The following is a 19,521-nucleotide window of genomic DNA, read 5'->3' on the forward strand; positions in this document are numbered from 1 at the left end:
GGCCACCACCGGCGACGATTATTTGAACCGCTTCTGGGCCTCCCCTAGGTCGACTCAGCCTCAAACGAGTAACTGCTGTGGTGTGTGAACATCGCCACTGGGGAGACAAAGGCGGCCGGACGTGGTTAATCCAAGTCCCGGGCGAAGCCGGGTAGCACAGCTAGTCATGAATACATGAATGAATATAGACGTGTAAGTCACGTGTGACTGTATATATTAATTCCTCCATGGCTCGATACTGACGTGTAGATGGTGTGGATATTCTTATTTTCTGTCTGCAGCTGACGCTGGTCTGATGGAGCAAAGGCCCTCAGCGCAGCAGCTCGGTACGACAAGTCAACAATGTGACCAGCGTGCATACAGCATGGATTGGACTGGAAATTTGACGCAGCACCAGAGAACTCGCGCAGGAGAGAAACTCTTAAAGTGCACTGTGTGTGACAAGGCATTTGCATGGCCATCAGTTCTTGAGACCCACCAGAGAACACACACAGGAGAGAAACCCTTCAAGTGCAGTGTGTGTGGGAAGGCATTTTCACGGTCATCTACTCTTAAAATACACCAGAGAACACACACGGGAGAGAAACCCTTCAAGTGCACTCTGGGTGGGAAGGAATTTTCAGATTCATTTGCTCTGAAAACACACCAGAGAACACACACGGGAGAGAAACTCTTCAGGTGCAGTGTGTGTGCAAAAACATTTTCAGGTTCATTTGCTCTTAAAACACACCAGAGAACACACACGAGAGAGAAACCCTTCAAGTGCAGTGTGTGTGGGAAGACATTTTCAGATTCATCTACTCTTAAAAAACACCAGAGAACACACACAGGAGAGAAACCCTTCAAGTGCAGTGTTTGTGGGAAGGCATTTTCATGGTCATGTGCTCTTAAAACACACCAGAGAACACACACGGGAGAGAAACCCTTCAGGTGCAGTGTGTGTGGGAAGACATTTTCATGGTCATCTGCTCTTCAAACACACCAGAGAACACACACGGGAGAGAAACCCTTCAAGTGCAGTGTGTGTGGGAAGACATTTTCAGATTTATCTACTCTTAAAACACACCAGAGAACACACACGGGAGAGAAACCCTTCAAGTACAGTGTGTGTGGGATGGCATTTCCATATTCATCTAATCTTCAAAGACACCAGAGAACACACACGGGAGAGAAACCCTTCAAGTGCAGTGTGTGTGGGAATGCATTTTCATGGTCATCTCGTCTTAAAACACACCAGAGAACACACACGGGAGAGAAACCCTTCAAGTGCAGTGTGTGTGGGAAGGCATTTTCACAGTCATCTGCTCTTAAAACACACCAGAGAACACACACGGGAGAGAAACCCTTCAAGTGCAGTGTTTGTAGGAAGGCATTTTCACAGTCATCTGCTCTTAAAACACACCAGAGAACACACACTGGAGAGAAATCCTTCAAGTGCACTGTGTGTGGGAAGGCATTTTCACAGTCATCTGCTCTTAAAAAACACCAGAAAACACACATGGGAGAGAAACCCTTCAAGTGCAGTGTGTGCAGGAAGGCATTTGCAAATTCATCAAATCTTCAAGTACACCAGAGAACACAGACGCATCAGAAGATCCACAAGGAGTGGAGTCTGAAATCAGCTTGTGAAAGTCAAAGTGCCGTAATGAGCCCATCCCTCATGAAATAAGAACCGGAAGAAAATCCCAGCTTGTACACCTTTAAAGGTATCAATGTGAAATATAAAGAGGTGATGGTGAAGAGGGAAGAAGTGATGGTGAAATGTGAAGATGAAGATTCAACTCCAAAATGGGACCTTCACAATGTGAAGCAGGAGGAGAATTCTGACTGAGGCAGAGTGAGGCAACTCCCAGCAGTTTGTGGAAGTGGAGGTGTGGGTGGACTTCCTCCGAGACAATACAAAGTCAAGTGGAGATCCGGTAGATGTGTAAGCTTGAGATGATGTCGCTCCAATAGATGCACCTTTGTCACAGGCCTTTAATGACAAGAACGTGAAGTTGGACACTCAATTCCTAGCTAGTTTCAACCTGCAGAGTAAATGCGGCCAGTCTTTGTGGACCTGTGGGTTGGGTAGATCTCTAACCAGGAGCGAGAGACAATAAGCTCCCAAGCATTCACTATGTTATAATATTTGCATTTACACGGTGCTTGCTTAACCGCCTCAGCAACTCGGAGTTTGTGTCTCGTCTGAAGCACTCGAAGAGCATCCCCAAGTAGCAGCTGCCCCTGTGTGGCACAAGGTGGTGGCCCTGCACCACCCTGCATGTGGACAAGAGCCTGTCAGTAGGGGGCGACGATTGATGCGTCATCTCAGTTGTGTAGTTTGTAGGCAATCTTGATTCGAAGCTGTCGTGACTGCAGGAATCCACACTCTTGAATTGTTTCAGTAAAGTCACCACGTGGGTAGAAACATAACAGACCACGGCGTTTAGATCACAACACAAGCAATCGTCATCAGGTGGGACAACCACAGCAAGAAGAAGACGCTGAAGTAGTAGGCGTCTACTCTAGCAGTTTCTTCTTATTGCTGCTGTGCTTGTCCCACCTGGTGACGATTGCTTGTGTTGCCATAGAAGTGCCGTGATCTATTATTTGTAGCGTAATGTTTAGAATTTGCTACATTTTGACCCAGACGCCAGCATGCAACGGCCTACTCGTTTTGAATGACGCAACAATAGTATGTTGTACATACACGGTTAAGCAGCCGTTGCGTATTTGTAAAATAACTTCTTGTTAATACGATGTAACGTGATGCAGTCAATTTCGCTGCAGTAATTCAATGTTGCTAATATGCCCGTCAATGATTTAGAATGAATACTTGTCTGATTGTGCATGTAACATTTTATCTGAGGGTCACACATTGAATATGTGATGTTAGGACAAAGTGTGTGTGTGTTTTGGAAGTAACCTATACAGAGAACTCAGGTGAGACCCGTTGTTCTTGTGATACAGGTCAAAGGGTACTTTTGTGTTTCACGAAGCGTCTGCCTCTGGAACAGCTCATCGTCTTTGAAATAGGGAGCACGCTCGGATCATTCATCAGTTACAAGGCATACCACTTGAAAGTTAAACATATAGGAGGAGGTACATTCTCTACAACACGAATTGTAGTTTTGTCTTACGTGTTGACGTAAATTTTGTCTAATTGGGACTAGAAGTGCTCCTTGCTGATTCACGTCTGGATGTTCGTAACCATCGGTTGAAGCAAACCCCACTGCTGTTGTTGAGACGCTGTGCACCAATAAGGGTCCAACACGTTGACGGCCTTCAGGCCAGGAAAGTCACAACATTTGCACACGAAGGACGCATTCACGCAAGTACCCCATGCTCCGTTTTGAAGTTTTAAAATGAAACATCTTTGAATTGTGTTGTGTTTTGAATTAGATGATTTTATTTCTTCATTAAAAGCTTGTATCAATTTACATCTGGAAGACTTCATTGAAAAGGAGATTTCGTGTGAATTTTCTCTCATCATTAAGTAGATGGCCTTGCCGGGGGTTTGGTTCAATGCGGACACACACACAGTGTACACACACAAACAGTGTACACACAGTGTATACACACACTGTGTATACAAACACAGTGACACACACAGTGACACAGTGACACACACACACACAGTGTACACACACATAGTGACCACACAGCGACACGCAGTGACACACAGTGACACACACGCAGTGACACACAGTGACACACACAGTGACACAGTGACACAGTGTACACACACACAGTGTATACACATAGTGTACACACAGTCTACACACACAATGTACACACACATTGTACACACACACAGTCTACACACACACACAGTGTACACACACAGTGTACACACATACAGTGTACACACATACAGTGTCCACACACAGTGTACACACATACAGTGTACACACATACAGTGTACACATACAGTTTATACACAGTGTACACACAGGGTACAAACACACAGTGTACACAGTGTACACACAGTGTACAAACACACAGTGTACACACAGTGCACACACACAGTGTACACTCATACAGTGTACACACACACCGTGACACAGTGACACACAGTGTGCACACACAGTGACACACAGTGTATACACAGTTTACACACACACACACAGTGTACACACACAGTGTACACACAGTGAACACACACGGTGTACACACACAGGGTACACACACAGTGTATATACACACAGTGTACACACACACAGTGACACACACAGTAACACAGTGACACAGTGTGCACACACACAGTGTACACACAGTGACACAACAACAACCTCCATTCGCCACTAAGTGGCGGTGATGTCACCACGACGCTTGTGCCAGGCACAGTGACACACACACAGTGACACAGTGACACACACACAGTGACACAGTGTATACACACAGTGTACATACATACACAGTGTACACACACAGTGTATACACAATAATGTCCACGTTGTTGCTGAGCTCACACACCCAAAGGAGGGAGCAATGGAAAATTAATCTAAATCAACTTAAACTCAAACTCTGTGACGTCACCACTCTGCATTACCTCATCGGCGTGAAACGCAAGGGGGAGGTGTACCTCGCTAGTGACGTCATGTCACCAAGGTATTCACCCGTCCACCGTGCTCCTGAGCGTGACGTCACCTCCGCTTGGGTCACTGCCGATATCGTTCCAGTGGCAATCCTTATTTGGGCAAAGCTACGCCCAGTGACTGGCCGCTCATTAACATAATGTGTTCGTTAAAGCCGTCGCGAGTTCATTGCGACGGGTTCAGCGCCCACGCCCTCATCCCTCGACATATGGGCCGGCCTCATTAACATAATTTATTCAGTTGGAGAGCCGCTCTTGGGAGAGAAGTGACGTCATACTACTTCCTGCTGTCGCGAAGCAACAGGAAGCTGCCGTGTGCGCGCTTGCACTGAAATCGTTGTGGTGGTGGTCGTTGTGGTGGTGGTGGTTGTTGTTGTTTACCAAGGTAGAGCCTCTCTCTCTCGTAGGGATGTCAGTTGAGTAGCAGCGAGCATGGGAATCGATGTCCAGGTTGGAACTTTACAACGCGGGGCCTAGCCACGCGGGGCCTTGCCTCCTGCCCTCGCCTGATTGCATTCACTTTAATTATCTCGCTTAAGTTTAATTTGTCTTCACCCGGCTCGCCACTTTGTAACTTTGTTTTATTGTAAATATTCACGCAGTTTTTATTTTCTTTTGTTAGCAGGCCAAGCCCGCTTGAGCTGCTATACCGCTCTTGTTATCAGAAGCGACCTGCCCACAACAACACAAGGTGAGGCTTTGTCAACGTGTGTGAATGTTTTGACTTAAAACTTTGGTGACTGCAGGAATTAATATTCTTGGTTCTTTCGGTAAAGTCACGTAGATAGAAAATAAAATTAAAATAACAGATAAGAATTTTTCTTTTTTACAATGAAGCAAAAACCCCACAACGTTTCTATGGCAACATTAATGTTGAAGATGCGAGGGCTTACAGGAATATTTATGACATTTGCCCTCTCATTGCGTGCCATGACAGTGCTGTTTGCACAGCCACACATAGTCACTGTAAGATGAATTTCTTGATCGTGTTTTTGTTTTGTTGCTTGTTGTGGTTGCACCCGATTCAAGAGCCGAATGGCTCATGGGACTATACCAAAATAAATAAAACTGAAAATCAAAAAACTGAAACCGTGTGATGAATTTTGGGAAAGTTTTTCACTGCATCTCCAAATATATATAAAAGGCAAAGTTGTGATTGTGTGTGTTGTCTGTTCAAAATGTTTAGCATACTTCCCAACACGCAACAAACTGGAAATTTGCCATGTGGGTACTTTCCAGACTGTACACCGTGCAAACATTATACAAATACATTTTTGTGTTGTTTTAGGGGGGGGGGGAGGGGGAGCTCAATAATGTATAGATTTTTTGCACGGCAAGTGAGCTGTGACGTCAAATCTGTCACGTGACCCTCGCACGTGGAAGCGTAACGCATTGTACTGTAGTGGTTAGCGCTGTCTGTGTATCTGTATGTGTGTGTGTCTGTGTGTTTGTGTCTGTGTGTGTATGTGTCTGTGTGTGTGTGTCTATCTGTGTGTGTCTGTGTGTGTGTCTGTGTGTGTGTGTGGAAGCGTAACGCATTGTAGTGTAGCGGTTAGCGCTACCCCGCGCTACGAACCCGGCGACCCGAGTTCGATTCCCGCTCACGGCCACCACCGGCGACGATTATTTGAACCGCTTCTGGGCCTCCCCTAGGTCGACTCAGCCTAAAACGAGTAACTGTTGTGGTGTGAACATCGCCACTGGGGAGACAAAGGCGGCCGGACGTGGTGGATCCAAGTCCCGGGCGAAGCCGGGTAGTACAGCTAGTCATGAATACATGAATGAATATAGACGTGTAAGTCACGTGTGACTGTATATATTTATTCCTCCATGGCTCGATACTGACGTGCAGATGGTGTGGATATTCTTATTTTCTGTCTGCAGCTGACGCTGGTCTGATGGAGCAAAGGCCCTCAGCACAGCAGCTCGGTACGACAAGTCAACAATGCGACCGGCGTGCATACAGCACGGATCGGACTGGAAATTTGACACAGCACCAGAGAACTCACACAGGAGAGAAACCCTTTAAGTGCACTGTGTGTGACAAAGCATTTGCATGGCCATCAGTTCTTGAGACCCACCAGAGAACACACACGGGAGAGAAACCCTTCAAGTGCACTGTGTGTGGGAAGGCATTTTCACAGTCATCTGCTCTTAAAATTCACCAGAGAACACACACGGGAGAGAAACCCTTCATGTGCATTGTGTGTGGGAAGACATTTTCAGATTCATCTGCTCTTAAAACACACCAGAGAACACACACGGGAGAGAAACCTTTCAAGTGCAGTGTGTGTGGGAAGACATTTTCAGATTAATTTGCTCTTAAAACACACCAGAGAACACACACGGGAGAGAAACCCTTCAAGTGCAGTGTGTGTGGGAAGGCATTTTCAGATTCATCTACTATTAAAACACACCAGAGAACACACACGGGAGAGAAACCCTTCAGGTGCAGTGTGTGTGGGAAGACATTTTCAGATTCATCTACTCTTAAAATACACCAGAGAACACACATGGGAGAGAAACCCTTCAAGTGCAGTGTGTGTGGAAAGGCATTTTCAGATTCATCTCATCTTCAAAGACACCAGAGAACACACACGGGAGAGAAACCCTTCAAGTGCAGTGTGTGTGGGAAGACATTTTCAGATTCATCTGCTCTTAAAACACACCAGAGAACACACACGGGAGAGAAACCCTTCAAGTGCAGTGTGTGTGGGAAGACATTTTCAGATTCATCTGCTCTTAAAACACACCAGAGAACACACACGGGAGAGAAACCCTTCAAGTGCACTGTGTGTGGGAAGGCATTTGCACAGTCATCTGCTCTTAAAAAACACCAGAGAACACACACGGGAGAGAAACCCTTCAAGTGCAGTGTGTGTGGGAAGACATTTTCAGATTCATCTGCTCTTAAAACACACCAGAGAACACACACGGGAGAGAAACCCTTCAAGTGCACTGTATGTGGGAAGGCATTTGTACAGTCATTTGCTCTTAAAACACACCAGAGAACACACACTGGAGAGAAACCCTTCAGGTGCAGTGTGTGTGGGAAGACATTTTCAGATTCATCTACTCTTAAAAAACACCAGAGAACACACACGGGAGAGAAACCCTTCAAGTGCAGTGTGTGTGGGAAGGCATTTTCACAGTCATCAAATCTTCAAGTACACCAGAGAACACAGAAGCATCAGAAGATCCACAAGGAGTGCAGTCTGAAATCAGCTTGTGAAAGTCAAAGTGCCGCAATGAGCCCATCCCTCATGAAACACGAACCGGAAGAAAATCCCAGCTTGGACACTTTTAAAGGTATCGAGGTAAAATGTGAAGAAGTGATGGTGAAGATTGAAGAAGTGATGGTGAAGAGTGAAGAAGTGATGGTGAAGAGCGAAGAAGTGATGGTGAAGAGTGAAGAAGTGATGGTGAAGAGTGAAGAAGTGATGGTGAAGAGCGAAGAAGTGATGGTGAAATGTGAAGAAGTGATGGTGAAGAGTGAAGAAGTGAAGGTGAAATGTGAAGAAGTGATGGTGAAGAGCGAAGAAGTGAAGGTAAAATGTGAAGATGAAGATTCAACTCCAAAATGGGACCTTCACATCGATGGAGGCAACGTGAAGCAGGAGGAGAATTCTGACTGTGAGGCAGAGCGAGGCAACTCCCAGCAGTTTGTGCAAGTGGAGGTGTTGGTGGACTTCCTAGACAATACAAAGTCAAGTGGAGACCCGGTAGATGTGTAAGCCAGAGACGATGTCGCTACAATAGATGCACCTTTGTCACAGGCCTTTAATGAAAAGTATGTGAAGTTGAACACTCAATTCCTAGGTTCAACCTGCAGAGTAAGAGCGAGCGGCCAGTCTTTGTGGACCTGTGGGTTGGGTAGATCTCTGACCAGGAGCGAGAGCCAATAAGCTCCCAAGCATTCACGATGTTCTAATGATAATTGCTTTTACATGGTGCTTGCTTAATCGCCTCGGCAACTCGGAGTTTCGTATCTCGTCTGAGACGCTCGAAGAGCATCCCCAAGTAGCAGCTGCCCCTGTGTGGCACAAGGTGGTGGCCCTGCACCGGCCTGCATGTGGACAAGAGCCTGTCAGTAGGGGGCGATGATTGGTGCATCATCTCAGTTGTGTAGTTTGTCGGCAATCTTGATTCGAAGCTTTTGTGACCGCGGGAATCCACACTCTCTAGTTATTTCGGTAAAGTCACCACGTGGGTAGAAACATAACAGATCACGGCGTTTAGATCACAACACAAGCAATCGTCATCAGGTGGGACAACCACAGCAAAAAGAAGACGCTGAAGTAGGCGCCTACTTCAGCAGTTTTGTCTTCTTGCTGCTGTGGTTGTCTCACCTGATGACGATTGCTTGTGTTGCGATCTAAACTCCGTGATCTATTATTTGTAGCTAATGTTTATAATTTGCTACATTTTGACCCAGACGCCAGCATGCAATGGCCTACTCGTTTTGAGTGACACTACAATAGTACGTTGTACATACACTGTTAAGCAGGCGGTGCGTATTTTAAAAAATGCTTCTTAATACGATGTAACCTGATGCAGTATATTTCACTGCAGTAATTAAATTTTGTTCATATGCCTGTCAATAATTACGAATACTTGTCTGTGCGTATTTTAAATGTTATTCTTTATAAGGTGATGTTAATATCGAAAACTGACACATAACTGGCATGCCATAAATAGGAAATTAACTCTGCTTATTTGAATCAATGTATTCGTATATGTTGATAAACTTTTCAAGCAGATTTTGTCTCTAACGGCGACTACAGGGACCACCTGATTGTTTAAAAATGTCTTTGATTATAACTATGATTGCCTACAATTCGTCATGTGTAGCTTATTTAGACTATAATTTATTCACTACCCAAAATGAATTTACTTGAAAACATAGAGCTGATATTTGTAAGCAATGTCTTTTTTATTTATACGTTTGAAAAAAAATATTTGCATAAATTGAACTTGTTCAGATACAAGGTGAATTCACAAGGCTTTGTTAAAAATCCAATATTTCAGAATTTTGCCTTAACGGAGAATATTTTTTTAAATGTTGGTAAAAATAAAGATTCAGAAATATATATTGTGCCGTGTCTACAATTTTACTGTAAAGTGGAATTGGTAAAAAAAAATGATGATTCAATGAGCCACTCCGTCTACGGGAAAGCTACCCATACGATGTTTACCTGAAACCGGATTCCAACCACCATCCATCCCAGAATTCCCTCATCAAGACTCTGCACCATAGAGCCCAATACATATCCGACCAGGAACACGTAGCCAGTGAACTCAAGCACGTACACCACGCTCTTAAGGCTAATGGTTACTCCGACTACAATCCGCAAAGCTATCACTCCAACCATGAAGAAGGACCCTCTTGAGGAGCCTTTCAAAACCATCACTTTGCCCTACATTGCGGGGATCACAAAAAAGATCTCCAAAATCTTGAGTAAACACAAGATCCAGGTCCGATTCAACACATTACATAAAATCCGTGATCTGGTTCCGTCTGTAAAAGATGTGATTCCGGACATACAGTACCCTGGCGTCTACAAACTAAGTTGCCTCTGTGGTAGTAGTTACATTGGAGAAACCAAACGACATGTCTCGGACCTCATTCGTGAACAGAATGCAGACCTAAAACACGGTAGGACCAACACCTCAGCCGTGGCAGATCACTGTTATAATTCAGTAGGCTCACATGACATTGACTTCTCCAAGACAGAGGTTCTTTGTAAGCCATCTGGCTACCATGAGAGATTCGTTCATGAGGCTATCCACATATACACAGAGACAATTGCAACCGGGAAGATGCATTCTGGCTTAGCAATCATTGGAAAGATTTGATAAACCATTTCGGGTCTTAATTGTTGTTCACGCTTACGGTGGCTTTCAGACCGCATTCCATTATTTTCGTCTCCCCCCTCCTCTATTCCGAACATAGATGGACTAGTCCTTCTAAATAAACTGTCAAATCGCTCTCTGTGGTGCTAACGTTAAAAAAAACCCGCCACTTTTTTTCAAAATTTCTTGCTGTGGTTTTCACACCTGATGATGATTGCTCGTGTTGCAGTCGAAACGTCGTGATAATTTTATTGTTTTATATTTTTATTATTTTATTGTTTCCCTTCTACGTGGTGGTGACTTTACCGAAAGAACCAAGAATATGAATTCCTCGCAGTCACGAAAGCTTTAAATCAAAATTTATTTTTACTTTGTTAACATCTTTCACTTTCGCACGCCGCTAATTTTTTGCAACAAGAGGTTTCATTATCACAGGTTACACGTGCAGTGGGCCCAAGATGAGGCGAGACGGTTCGCTGGAACCACAACACAGAGGGGTGACGACCCCTCACAGCCGATAACCTCAGGAGGCAGTCCCTCCACACTACGGTGCCCTTACTCTGGTTCTAGCGCTAACCCTACACTGGTTATGTCTGAACCCGACCCTAGCCAGGGTCACTGGGCTCTTCGCTTCAGGGTCTTCAGGGTCTTCAGGGTAGCGCTCAAGAGTCTTCTTCAGAGCTTCAGGTGGACGAGGACCGCCAAACCCGTTCAGGGGTCCGGCTTTTATCCCCGTTCCAGGGTCTCTCCGCCCCTGGCCAAGCCTTCTGGAACTCTCTAGGGGGCCCTGGAACATCCCCCAGCCCCCCCCCCCCCCTCTTGGGGTCTGGGGGCCCTGTTCGTCCCACCTGGTCTGTACACCACCCCCTGTTGACGCATGTCCGCTATTACAGGTCAGCTCCCGTGGTAATACGCATACAGCCCAACATGGCGCTACATCATCCCCCCCCCCCCCCCTTGTAGCATCCAGGTGTCTGCTACGTTCACAGGAAGCCCTAGACGCATTCACGAATATGCTCAAGGTGCCATGTCATACGTTCGAGCGTATGGATGTCCCCGACTTATTTATTACCTTTACATGTAATCCAACTTGGCCTCAGATAAAACAAAAAAAGTAATAACTTTCATTCGGCCAGACACCCAGCCGTCGATACGACTTCACAGCCAGGGTGTTCAGACAAAAGTCAAATTCATCGAGAGCATTCACTGAGAGTCGTGTTTTTTGGAGAAACAAGATGCTGGATGTACTCAATTGAGTGGCAGAAACGAGGACTTCCACATCATAGGGGTTTCCCCTTTTTTTCTGGCAACAAAACTGAAACCTTTTGGCGTCCTCTGGTCGAGCACCAATTGGGTCGAGGCTCTCAAGAAAGCCGTCCCTTGGTGTGGACCAATCGGTTTCAAGGACAATGCCACATATATTATCATAGTGCGTGTGTTTTGTTTGCATTTTGACTGCAGGTATTGTGGTTAATGCAGTAGACATGAATCTTTGTAAAAAGGTTTCAGTTTTGTTGTATTTATATTTTGGTACTGGCAAAGGAGGTCTAATGATGTAGATGACTTGCCCACGCTCATATTTTAATCCGGCTGAAAGAAAAAAATCATCCAATCCAAATCGATGTTATATCTGCCGAGTTTCCAAATCCAGAGGAAGACCCAAAATCTGTTTGCAGTAGTGACCGCAAATATGATTCATGGACCATGCGGAAACCTTAATGTCAATGCAGCAGCATGTATGAAGGGGACATAGAGAGCAGCAAGAAATATCCGAGACAATTTATTAAAGACACACAAACTGGAGATGATGGATATCCTCGCTATAGAAGGTGAGCTCCAGCAGACGGTGGATACACAGCAAGACTGAAGATTAGAGGCAACGCAGAAATCGAAATGGACAACAGGTGGGTTGTTCCGTATTCTCCACTTCTTTCTAAAATGTTTCAGGCGTAGATGTGTTGACCACACTCCACCTCCTCCAGTCAGTGTGTGTATCATGGTGTGTGTGTCAGTGTATGTGTCAGTGTGTGTGTGTGTCAGTGTGTGTCTGAGTGTGTGTGTCAGTGTGTGTGTCAGTGTGTGTTTAACTCTCTGCTTTATTGACCTGGTCAAGGCCTATGATACCATCAGTAGGCCTGGGCTCTGGGTTGTTCTTCGTGCTTTTGGAGTACCTGACCCTCTGCTCACGATCATTAAGGACCTTCATGATGGTGAGCGGGCCCGGGTAAAACTACGTGGCTGGGAGTCAGAGCCATTCCCTGTACACCTTGGGGTGCGACAGAGATGTACTCTGGCTCCCACATTATTTAACATCTATTTTGACCACGTAGTTCGTGAAGCCTTCAATAGCTGTACTGGGGGAATCTCCATATGGTACAGATATAATGGGAGGCTGATCGATGCCCAGGTGCGGTCAAGGGATGGCTCCCTATTGCTCAACCACGTTATGTATGCTGATGATTTGGTAATAGCTGCTCAGTCAGAGGAGGAGTTGGAGATGCTGCTGCTGAGACTGGAGCGTGCCACTAAGAGGTGGGGCCTTACCATCAGCCCCACCAAAACTAAGCACCTGCCTGGGTATGACTGGCTCCAGTTTAACAGCAGAGGTCTCACTCCGAATCAGTCGAGCGGCAATATCTTTTCATCGGTTGCGTAACGCTGTGTGGAAGCTACCTGGTCTGTCGCTCCGCACTAAGCTTCAGGTCTTCTTGGCCACGGTCATTCCCTCCCTTCTCTACGCTTGCGAAACGTGGACCCCCCTAATGGAACATCTTCGCCAGTTAGAAACATTTAGTCTGGCCTGCCTACGATCCATCCTGGGTTTAACCAGACTGGATTGTGTGAGTTCACAAATCCTTGAAAGATCTGGGCAAGGTCCCATCAGTGAGCTCCTCCGGCGGGCAAGGCTGCGATGGCTGGGTCATGTAGCCCGCATGCCCAGCCACCGCATGCCGAAACAGCTTTTATTCGGCCGAATTGAGGGGGCTAGGCGGGCGCGGCACGGGCTAGAGAAGAGATGGAGTGATGTGGTACAGGAGGACGTGGAGCTGAGTGGACTTGCCGATGACTGGTACCAGCGGTGTCAAGATCGGCCTCTGTGGAGGAGGCTCGTGAAGGATGCTACTGGGCAGTTGGAGGCAGTCGCCCTCCAACAACAACGGAGGGCGGAGGAGCGACGCTCAGAAAAACGAGTGGACCGCCGGGTGGCTAAAGCACAGCAGGTTGGCACAGTAGGGGGCACAGGTGGTGCATCAGCCAGTCATCTCAGTCAGTCGACCCGTGGCACCTGGGTCTGCCCCATGACCTCCTGCCAGCGGGCGTTCGACACTTCACGTGGCCTCAGGGTGCGCATAGCCTGGCACAAGCGTCGTGGTGACGTCACCGCCACTTAGTGGCGAATGGCGGTTGTTGTTGTCAGTGTGTGTGTCAGTGTGTGTGTGTCAGTGTGTGTCTGAGTGACTGAGTGTATGAGTGAGTGACTGAGTGACTGTCTGAGTGAGTGACTGAGTGTCTGAGTACGTGTCTGAGTGACTGAGTGTCTGAGTGACTGAGTGTCTGAGTGAGTGTCTGAGTGAGTGACTGAGTGAGTGACTGAGTGTCTGAGTGACTGAGCGAGTGACTGAGTGAGTGTCTGATTGAGTAACTGAGTGACTGAGTGTCCGAGCAAGCGAGTGAACCACTCCCAACGCCCTCACCCGCTGCCCTGGAGTCTCCTCACCCTCCTCCTCACCACCCTACACCTCACCACCCAGCCCCTCCTCACCACCCTACACCTCACCACCCAGCCCCTCCTCACCACCCTACACCTCACCACCCAGCCCCTCCTCACCACCCTACACCTCACCACCCAGCCCCTCCTCACCACCCTACACCTCACCACCCAGCCCCTCCTCACCACCCTACACCTCACCACCCAGCCCCTCCTCACCACACTACACCTCACCACCCAGCCCCTCCTCACCACCCTACACCTCATCTCCTCCTCCTCACCCTGCATCTCCCCTCCAGCTGGGGTATCTCAGCCATGATGTCGTCTATCTGCTTGAGAATCCAGCACTCCTCCACCCTCTTGAGACTCGCCACCCTCTTCTCCACCTCTTCCTCATCGCCCGACTTACAGTCGCCATCATCGGCTGCACTGCGTGATCTCCGTAGTCCCCTCCTCCTCCTCCTCGTCCTCTTCTTCCTCCTCCTCCTCCTCGTCTTCCTCTCCTCCTCCTCCTCCTCGTTCTCCTCCTCCTCGTTGTCCGCCGCCTCCTCCTCGTCTCGTGCTCTGTCGACGCTCGGCTGCAGGCGGCTGGCGCGAAACTTCAGCAGCAGCCTGCGGACGCCCCCTGTAGACTCCACCACCTCCTCCTCCTTGTCGTCCCTCCGCTCCTTCACCTCGTCACCCTCCACCACCACCTCCTTCTCCTCCTTGCCCCTCCGCTCCTTCACCTCGTCACCCTCCACCACCACCTCCCCCTCCTCCTCGTCGTCTCTCCGCTCCTTCACCTCGTCACCCTCCACCACCTCCCCCTCCTCCTCCTCGCCCCTCCGCTCCTTCGCCTCGTCACCCTCCACCACCTCCTCCGGCGATGAAGACGATGACGACGATGCGTCCGAGAACGACCAACAGCTGGACGACGATGACGACGCTCTCTGCTGCCGGTATTGTTGCTGAATTTGTCTCCGTCGCTGCCGCTGCTTCTCCAGGGCGCGACCCCGGCACCTCCCGGTGGGCGGCGGCGGCGGCTCAGCCAGCGGCCGCGGCATCAGCGAGCAGAAGTGGAACGTCACCCCACGCGGGGCCGAGCGCCGCTTGCCCGCGACCGCCGCCGGCGGCGATGGAGGAGACAGAGGAGACGGAGGAGGCGGAGGAGGAGGCGGAGGAGGAGCCGGTGGCGACGGAGGAGACGGAGGAGCGCGGCAGGTAGAGGAGCCCGGGCAGGGATCGGGATTCGGTCCCACCGGGCAATCCGCCTCCGCCGCCTCCCGCCGCTTGCTTAGCGGCGACCGCCCGGCCAAAAGCTCCTCCTCTTCCTCCTCCGCCTTCATCGCCGCCTCGGCCTCCTCTTCCCCTCCTCCTCCTCTCGCTCCGCCTCCTCCTCCGCCCCTCCTGCTGCTCCCCCTCCTGCCCACGCCCTGCCACCAAAAGTCGAAGTGTCTCTTCCGCGCCGCACGCGGTCCAACCGCGGCCTCCCTGCGAATCCATTGAAATTGAGAGGAACAAGAATAACTTTAATCGCTCTGACAGCTACAGGCTTAGTGCGGCCTGGAAGCGTATTATTAAATAATACACATTACATTTTGATTTAAAGAATTACTAATCTACAACTCATTACTAATCATAACCAATGACTGATTACTAATCGATTATATAATTACAATACCCCCCCCTCCGTCTCTAATCACTGCACCTGATATGAGTTAAGTGATGACGTCACCCTGCTGCTCTATATAAAACCGGGAGCAAGCGAGGGCTTTACCATTCTGGCGAATTGCCCGATGATGCTGGATGTATTTACCAGCGAAACGTCGTACTCAAACTGTAAATGTGGATTCACTCTTCAACACACCGGTGGGCTGAAGTAGTGAATTATTTGTCTTTTGTCAACGTGACACTTTTTTTGCTGATTGGCCATGTCGGGTGGTGGAGGGTTACGACACATTTATAAATAAACGCGATCTAACCCAAAAACCTTTATTATGAATATTGTTACGCTATAACCTCCATGTTCAACAGAGTTAATAGACGTTACTGCAAACACAAACTGTACACTGTCACTGGGTAAACAGGCGGTGGCGTGTCTAGAATCACGCCTGGCCACCTTCATCTGCTTGGCATGAATGCTTCCTCACTCCACCAAGTAATTAATTGAGGATCAACGAACATAGCTGAGGCTAACTGGAGTTTGCATGTCTCTCTCCGTGGTGAGATGTTAACTACCTCACCTGGTATACAGGAAGTCGTGGGTTCGATTCCGACCCTGACGCCTGCTGTATATTTGGAGTTTGCGCGTCTCTCCGTATTGCGTTTTTGACCGATAGACATTGACACACGTATTCTTGTTTCTTTCAGTAAAGTTATGTAGATAGAAAATAACAATAATTGATAATACAATTACATTAAATAAAGACCAATTGTGTTGCGATCAAAACGACGTGAGTTTTTTGCTTTATTTACATTTATTTTTATTGTTATTTTCATTAAATTTTCTATCTACGTGACTTTACCGAAAGAACCAAGAATATTAATTCCTGCAGTCACCAAAGTTTTAAGTCAAAACATTCACACACGTTGACAAAGCCTCACCTTGTGTTGGTGTGGGCAGGTTGCTTCTGATGACAAGAGCGGTATAGCAGCTCAAGCGGGCTTGGCCTGCTAACAAAAGAAAATAAAAACTGCGTGAATATTTACAATAAAACAAAGTTACAAAGTGGCGAGCCGGGTGAAGACAAATTAAACTTAAGCGAGATAATTAAAGTGAACGCAATCAGGCGAGGGCAGGAGGCAAGGCCCCGCGTGGCTAGGCCCCGCGTTGTAAAGTTCCAACCTGGACATCGATTCCCATGCTCGCTGCTACTCAACTGACATCCCTACGAGAGAGAGAGGCTCTACCTTGGTAAACAACAACCACCACAACCACCATGAGAATTTCTCACCTCGGATTTCAGTGCAAGCGTGGATCGGCAGCCTCCTATTACCTCGCGACGTCACGCGGGTAAGCAGGTAACGTGACGTCACTTCCGGGTAAGAAACACGCCCCTCCCATATTGAGCGGCTCTGGAACTGAATAAATTATGTTAATGTTAACTGGCCATATGTCGAGGGATAGGGCGTGGCTGCTTAACCCGACGGCTTCAACGGATACATTATGTTAATGAACCGCCGTCACTGGGCGTAGCTTTGCCCAAATAAGGATTGGCACTGGAACGATATCAACAGTGACCCCAGCGGAGGTGACGTCACGTTCAGGAGCGCGATGGACGGGTGAATAACTTGGTGACATGACGTCACTAGCGAGGTCCACCTCCCGCTGGCACTTCATGCCGATGAGGTCATGCTGAGTGGTGACGTCACAGAGCGGGGATGGAGTTTAAGTTTATTTAGATTCATTTTCCATTGCCCCCTCCCTTGGGTGCGTGAACTCAGCAACAACAACGTGGATATTATTGTGTGTACGTACACACTGTCTGTGTGTGTAGTGTACGTACACACACACACATTTGAGGCTGAGTCGACCTAGGGGAGGCCCAGAACCGGTTCAAATAATCGTCACTGGGTGTTGGCTGTGAGCGGGAATCAAACTCGGGTCGTTATGTTCGTAGTACAGTGCACTAACCGCTAGACTACCACCACACGTTACACACACACACGTTACACACACACACGTTACACACACACAGTACACACACAGTACACACACACACACTACACACACGCACGGTACACACACACACAGTACACACACGCACAGTACACACACACGGTACACAGACACACGGTACACACACACGCACAGTACACACACGGTACACACACACTCACGGTACACACACACAGTACACACACGTACGCACGGCACGCCCACACTCCTTCAGTCACGTGACTAAGGTTGACGCGCCGCCCCGTCTCCCGAGGTGACCTCTTGGCTCTCTCGTCTCTCCTCGACACGTAGATTCATTTCTTACTCTTACCTAGAAACGTCATTGTCTGTCTGTCTGTCTCTGTGGACGCAACTTGCGAGGAATTGTACCCACAAACTGTGGGGTTTACGTTTCAAATAAAGTGCCCAGATACCACGCGATAAGCCCCGTGGTGAGCCAGTGCTATTCCTATTTCCAATCCGTCAACATGAAAGTAGTTAAATTAACAATTTATTACTAATCTCCATATATCAAAGGCAAAGTTGTGAATGTATGTCTGTTCAAAATGTTTAGCGTACTTCCCGACACGCACCAAGCTTGAAATTTGCCATGTGAGTAATTTCCAGACTGTACACCATGCAAACATAAAAATACACTTTTGTATATTTTTTGGGGGGGGCGCGCAATAATGGATAAGCATGAAAACACCACGATACATAGGACTTACTTTGATTAGAATGTTGGAATTGATTGTGTACATGTTGCAATTGTTAAATGAGCATTTTGAGCACACTGCTGTTTTAATAAATGTTCATGATTCTGAGAATATAAGTGTAATTCTGAGCATCATAATGACCACATTGGAATTGTCATCATGAATGGGGGGTACAATTATTTTTATAACAATAGGAATGCGGTTTTGAGCATGACTATTGATATTTTGGACTCATTTATGACAATAGATTCACGATTAAATTGCGATTTTGTTTTGCTCATCAATCAGGACACTGTTAATGATGCGCATGCCCATAAATTGTTGAAATGACTAGAAATGCAAGTTGTGTATACTCTCCAACCCCATTCCTCTACCTACCCATTCCCTTGACGGGCTCCGTGCCCACTTAAACCCATGACGATGGCGGTGACGATTCCACCTCTCACCGTAACAATCAAAGCACCTCCAACTTCTGAATGCAAAGGTGCTGGTTGGTGCAACGCCAAAACACATCGTCAACGCCGCTCCCAAGCCCGCCCTACGTCAGTTACATCGTTAGAATCAACAAAATAAAAAGTTCCACAGAGGAAACTAAAATGACATTACGCAATCCCCAAAGTCGCACGGGGTAGGCTACACGACTCGGAGAACAACGTCAGACTTCAAGACTTGCATCGCCATCATCATCATTCTTCCTCTCCACAAGTCATCGCACGTCAATATTCAACAAGCTGCACACACGTGCAAGTCACCTCTCGACCCGCCACCTGCACAGTTAACGCGATCAGACCCGGGGGTCAAATTAAAATTGTGTCGTCTTTGGTGACGTATTACAATCGGTGTAATTTTAATGATGCACGTACAGCAACTGCTGTACAGCAACTGCTGTACGTACATGAAATTATATCATTGACAACGGGGTCTGCTTTTGCGGTATCTGCGTGCGGTCTTTTAATTATATAGATACGTAGTCAGTTCATTAGTATGGGGTTCCTCTATAAGGAATTGTAATTGTAAAATGTAT

General features: G+C 47.6%; 1 pseudogene; it reads left to right on the plus strand.

Moving 5' to 3' along the window:
* Positions 1 to 285: 285 nt before the first annotated feature.
* On the plus strand, positions 286 to 14,107 carry LOC142910078 (uncharacterized; annotated as a pseudogene).
* Positions 14,108 to 19,521: the final 5,414 nt, after the last annotated feature.

Source organism: Petromyzon marinus, unplaced genomic scaffold (assembly GCF_048934315.1).
Source record: "Petromyzon marinus isolate PM22_M1 ecotype Great Lakes invasive population unplaced genomic scaffold, UKy_Petmar_22M1.pri1.0 PM_G_Scaffold_138, whole genome shotgun sequence".
Classification (NCBI taxonomy): Eukaryota; Metazoa; Chordata; class Hyperoartia; order Petromyzontiformes; family Petromyzontidae; genus Petromyzon; species Petromyzon marinus.